Source organism: Coenobita brevimanus, chromosome 109 (genome assembly GCF_032717465.1).
Source record: "Coenobita brevimanus isolate Jiangsu-jjx chromosome 109, ASM3271746v2, whole genome shotgun sequence".
Taxonomy (NCBI): Eukaryota; Metazoa; Arthropoda; class Malacostraca; order Decapoda; family Coenobitidae; genus Coenobita; species Coenobita brevimanus.
The window spans coordinates 34078378-34084377 of record NC_137062.1 but is presented as its reverse complement, the minus strand read 5'-3'; the positions used below and the strand labels follow the sequence as shown (position 1 = coordinate 34084377).

The 6000-nt window shown below is 47.1% G+C and overlaps 1 protein-coding gene across 4 annotated transcripts in view; it reads left to right on the top strand.

Annotated features, from left to right (window-relative positions):
* Nucleotides 1-3092: 3092 nt before the first annotated feature.
* The window catches only part of LOC145417175 (uncharacterized), a 115423-nt gene continuing 112515 nt past the window's right edge, over nucleotides 3093-6000 (top strand). For all 4 annotated transcript variants that reach the window (XM_080285951.1, XM_080285953.1, XM_080285952.1 and 1 more), the window contains exon 1: nucleotides 3093-3201. The gene's annotated coding sequence lies outside the window, so the exon portion shown is untranslated. The remainder of the gene's footprint in view (nucleotides 3202-6000) is intronic.

Genomic DNA, 6000 nt, shown 5'->3' with positions numbered 1-6000 from the left:
GGAGCTTAGAAGAATAAGCGAGACACAGGGCATATGAACTCAGGGCAACAACCTTACACTTATATTGGTAAATTCTAGATGTGAAACAGGTAGACGTCACAGAACAGGAATCTAGACAATTACATGTACTGAGATCATAGGTAATAGTATCACGCAGGGTACTGTTTGGACAATAGTTCTGGGTAAAAGTGTAGAGCACAGTGAACAGCACTTATGATGTTGGGCAGGAGAATTAGTCACTGTCACATTAAGGGAAATCTACACTGTTATTAGAATGGGTGGCTCGTTTTGAGGTCTCATGACACGGAAGAATTATATTAATGGAGCCGAGGTACACATTCACTGAGGTCAGTAATCACTGCTCGGCTTCTCCCCTCTGTCACTGTTTCACTGTTGAGTTGCACTTCCGTCACTATACCACTGGCAGATCTTTGACCTGAATTCACTCTAACATCTTTACACACTGCCCAGTATCTATGTCATTGTTTCACTGTCACTGCACTCCCACTATCACTCACTGTCGGGACTGGGTAGGGTGGTGGTGTTGGCAGAGGGTGGTGGGAGAGCTCACAGCCCAGCTCCTGATGGGGACAGAGCTGGGCCAGGGGCCTCTGTGTCCTGCGGCCATGGGATCACTCGCAGGGGCGTCCTCTATCATCCAGGGCTGCGTGCGGCAAAGGGGCCCGCACTGTCAGGGCTGGGAACTGGAGTACGGCCCTTGGGACTGGGGCCGAAGAGTTTCCTAAAGCGCTCACTCAGGCGCCTGACGGAGGACGAGTGTCGTCTGCGTCAGGGTGGGGAGAGGTCTCCCCCGGGGGTCCTGGGGGCAGCCTCGGGGGCCCGTTGGCTGCGGTCTCCTGCCATCGGAGATGCCGTCAGGAGTGGGCTGTGGCATCGGTCTCCATTGGAGTACATCAGGTAGGGTCCCTCCGGAGTCAGCTGGGCGGAGAATAACCCTGGGGATAGCACAGGGCCTCTCCATAGGTCCTCGAGGCTGAAACCTTCCTCCTGAAGGTTGCCTCGCTCGTGGGGGACAGTAGAATCGTCTGCGCCCCCACCTGTCGGGAGGTGTGATGGCAGAACGCCCTCTCGTAGTGGAGTCACAGGGGGCGAGGAGCTTTGGTGCTCCTCCACGGCATGGCTACCGGCCATCACTGGGTTCCCATGGGCAACGAGACGAGAGCGGCTACTGGCTGTCCCTTCGTTGTAGGTGCGGCTACCGGCTGTTGCCTGGGCCCGACTCCCTGATGGAGGTGCAGGGAAAGTATGGCTACTGGCCGTCACTTGCCTGTCGGCACGGCAACCGGCTGTCGCCGAAGTCCCGTGTGGAGTGTGACATGCCAACGAGGAGCAGCTACAGGCCATCTCCTTCCGATGGGTACGGCTACCAGCTGTTGCCTGTGTCGTGTTCTCTGAAGCAACTATGAGTACAGGAGGAGAGGGGACATACCCTTCTCTCCCCAGCGCGGCTACTGGCCGTCACTGGTTCCTGTAGGGGGGTATAGCAGCACCTGACAGGGGAGAGGCTACCGGCCGTCTCCTGCCGTGTGGCCCGGCTACAGGCCATGGCTTTTTAAGGGCACGGCTACCGGCTACAGGCCGTGGCTCTTAGGGGGGGAGCAGCTACCGGCCGTCTCCTGAAGGGCAGAGCGGCTACCGGCCGTCTCCTGAAGGGCTGACCAGCTACTGGCCGTCTCACAAAGGGCGCAGCTACTTGCCGTCGCTGGGGTGCTGCTTGGAGCTGAGGAAGTAGCTCCACCCCAATCCTGTCGAGGGTCAGCTGGCCCGCAAGGAGTCTCCGTTTCCAGCTGTGGTGGCGGCGGGCGAATTCCGGGTCATAGGGGCGCGCGGCCCGAGCGAACTTAAGTCCCTGTCGCCTGGGGTCGGATCGCGCTCTGTCTGTCCCTCCGTAGGCTCCTCCTGGGGGTGTTGTGATGCCCTCAGTGACTATTCCTGGCATTTTAAATATCCCTCCCAATCCCTAAAAAGGAAGATGGTGGGCAGTATGGGAAAGCTAACTAGCCTGCAGTCCACCGGGTTCACCTCCAGACCTGTGTGGAGCTACAACATCAGTATGGTTGATGCTTTCTCAAGCGAGGCATATCTCTTGAAAATCTACCATGCAGTCTTCTATAGCCCCATAAAGAGCGTAAGGGCCCGAGGCTAGGCTACTTAGGCCTGACAAAGAGAGAGGAAGCAGTCGCTACCCTCGAGTGGCATTAAATGAGCAAGAAACCCCAACCACTCCTCCCCTTTATTGACTACATGCCTTTCAAATGCCCTGTCACACTAGAGCACAAGGCGTCTGACTGGCTATGCAGTAGCCGCCCTATGTAGTAGCTGCTTTCCTGGGTTTTAGGGGCTTTAAAAAAAAAAGAATCCTGTGGACGCCCGAATGCAGATTAGATTCTTATGACCCGCCGTATTCCTACGGTAGGCTTACTGCAGTTTTATTTCGCATGGAGAAAAGATATTCGTACTAGCAAGCGAATAGGCGGTAAAAAGAGAGGGCTGAGGTGTTGGGGTGATAAAATGTAAAAATAAACAGATGCGTATATACGCCGCTCAAATGTGGCGGTTACACATACAAGTCGGTCCCGCAAGCCGCAGCCGCGTTGTGGCAACTCACTCCCACTAGACGCCGCGCAGATCTGGTTGCTAGGAGTTGCAATATAAATTTATTAACTGAAATAATTTCTTTATCAGCAAATTTCTTTATCGTCAGAAAAACATTTTTACCGCAGTCGGTCACATGAAATGATCGAACAATGCGACGTCTCCGTACATTCCGCTATGACTGGTATATGACCACAGGCTACGTTTAATAAGCGGAAAGGTTTACTTACATTATTGACTTTCCTATATCGGCATTAATTAATGAAATAAACTGAACTGCTGATACTGCTAAGGACGTTAATTGATGGACCCTATCTAGTGCTTTGAAGCGTCCTCTACAGCAGTAGATCCGGACCGTTCGCACTGTGTGGTTAAATAATATATATCTGTATATGACATGGCCATTGCTGATATGCAAGTAAACCCATATAGTTAAATATTGGTGTTAAGGTAGCGTGTGGCATCGTGGGGGCCAGCAGTGTGTGGCAGCCGTGTCCTGCGCGGCGCAGCTGCACCCTCAGAGCCCCAACCGTCCTCCCGGCCGGCACTTCGTGGCGTACAGCATTATTTATACCTGCCTCACAGGTAAACGTTCTTTGTTTGTTGTTGTGTTTGTGCCAATACGTTGATTCTATTGCACATGTTTTGCTGACACGAGTGACAGCCTGTTGTACCCTGGCCAGAGTGAGTACTGTCACATTGCTGGATACAGAGGCGTAGCCATACCTTTTTTGTAAGGAAATCTCTACTGTATTTTAACTCCCCTGACATAAGTACGAGGATTACATTATTCTAATTAGTTAGGTTATGTGAAGAAGTTCATGTTAAAAGGGACTAGGAATGTGGTTGAGGGTTTTGAGGGTGGTAGTGAGAGGCTATGGTCATCGGGTGTGGAGACAAAGCGGTGATGGTGGCGGGGACGCTGATGGCCGCACTGCCACCACCACCGCCACGCCACCCTCACCCTCCCTACCACTCCACCCCCCTCTGTTTCTGTGCCTATGTCACCATTATTTAAGCAGTTATCATCCCACTACTTGTATATATGATGTGGTTGTGGGGAGACCTGTTAGTTTGGAGGTTAGCATTTGTCTTAACGAGAGCAGAACTGAGGTTAATAACACGCCAGGCAAACCAAGCCGTCCTACTCCACCCCGCTCCACCCTGCCATGTCTGTGCTCTCTTTGTCACCCTCACGTTACAAGTTAATATCTTGTTACGTGTATTAAAGGTGCTGTTTGGGGAGCTTAGTTATATGCTGGGTTATATTAGTCTTTGAGATTATAGGTAACGTAAGGAACATGATGAATGACGTCGTCCCCTTCCCCTCCGCCTCCTTTTGTCTTCCTCTGTTCATGTCATCTATATTTTCATTTTTATATATATCGTCACATATATTTACACTTAAAAAAAAAAAAACTAGGTACATTACAGGACAACAGTAGTCATGTGTAAGTTGAGAAATTACATAAAAAACAATACGTGTGATATGCATTCATGACTACGAGTTGTTGCCAGGATTAGCGTGGGGTCGATCAGTTTATGTTTAATCTGGATATTGTATTATGTAATGGTTATTTTAATGGTGATAATGAAGGGGTTATTTCATTAAAAATCCAGGTATGGAATATAGGACAGACCATCTACATAACCTTCTCATAATTGGGATAACTCTACCTAGCAGTCAGCTCCAGCTAATGATAGCAATTCATATGAGTAAGTGCCGTATAATGAATGTGAGTGTGTTGATATCGGGACTTTTAATCCTGTAATGTTTCCTTCTAGTGACTGCATTGACAGGAAACCATTTACTTGTTACCAACTGACAGCTGGTGGTCTAGTGGGTTAAGGCACACAAGCTAGATGGAACTCTAAGTAGTTGTAAATCCAGGGGAGGTGAAGGATTATTGCTCACATGATGCCACCCTGGGGCAAGGAAGTCTGGTTGGGATTAAGTAACCTAGCCCCGTGTCTTTGAGCTTCTAATGGGGAAAAAAAATGAGATGAACAGATATTGCATGTAGATAGTACAGTAATAAGATGAAAGGAATATTACAGGATGGAATATTTTAGGTAAATTGGTGGGGAGAACAAGCATAAGTAGGTAATTAGGGCATTATGGAGAGTGGAAGGAGATAACAGTGGTAACTTTAGGGAGAGATGGGTATTTAGCCTGTGACAGCATATTGTAGCGCTGTTGACTTTAATAGATGAGGAACAAGGACAAAAAGGAATGAAAGTATTGAAGTACCCAAGGACTATATGTGAGGTGACGTAGATTGACTTGTAAATGATGTAATAAAGGAGAGGTGAGAAGTAGCTGCAGTATTAAAGGAAAGGGATAACCAGATTGTGTGAAAAATGAGGGAAATTTTTACAAGTGGACAATACACCCCCCAGGTAGTGCAAAATATTTTTCTGGCAGTTTTTGATGCGATTCGAATGTTTCTGACCTTCATTTTTGTCGGAAATGCCCCTCACCAAACACAGTAAAACTAACCAAACCAAACCCAACTTACCTAACCTATCTTAGGGGAGTAATAATCAATTTCCGAATGGGGTAATGGGGGTTATTTGTGATCCTTAGGGACTATACTATACGATAATGATGCTTAAATTCCAAAACTGCATATTGTCCATTTGTAAAATACCAAAAATGATACAACTATGGAGACAGTGAGTGATGAAAGAGCAACTGATGATACACATATTGGAAGTACAAGGTGAAGTAAGAAGGACAAAGACTTAGGAAGAGGATGTAAAAGAAAAATTGATTGGTTCAGGCATGATTATTTAGGAGAGTGAGGTGTGTATTGATTTTTTTTTTTTTTTTTTCTTTTTTTCAAGTAAGAGGTGTTGCATTCAGGGTAAACTATAAGATATATAATTAGCAGAGCCTAATTGTGGATGTTTGTTTGCTTTGGTATTTGAGGCTGTAGATCGGTACAATGTAACGCACGAGATGGTGAAAGTGAGTGAATGGGGTTGTGAGGCTAGCTTTCTCTTGCTTTCAGGCATCTCCCCTCTGAAGCAGGTAAAAGTGAGATACCTTATACTGATCCTGTTCTGGCTTTAAATGTGGTATAATAAATAATACTGGTACATACATATATACTGTACATGCATACATCAACATACTCAAACCAAACTAAGATATTTAAAATGGTATAATAAAGATACCATATGTAAAAATTTGTATCTGTAGGCAGTGCTGTAGACCGCACACATTGAGCAGGTAGTAAGATAGACCTTCAGGTGAACTGGATTATACAACTGATGCATAGGAATTTACTGTTGCTTAAAAAAAAGTATGAATAGTAAGACTTTCTTGCATATAGGTTTTGAGGCTGAAAATCTATCTGTCTATTGCCAGACGCCATTATC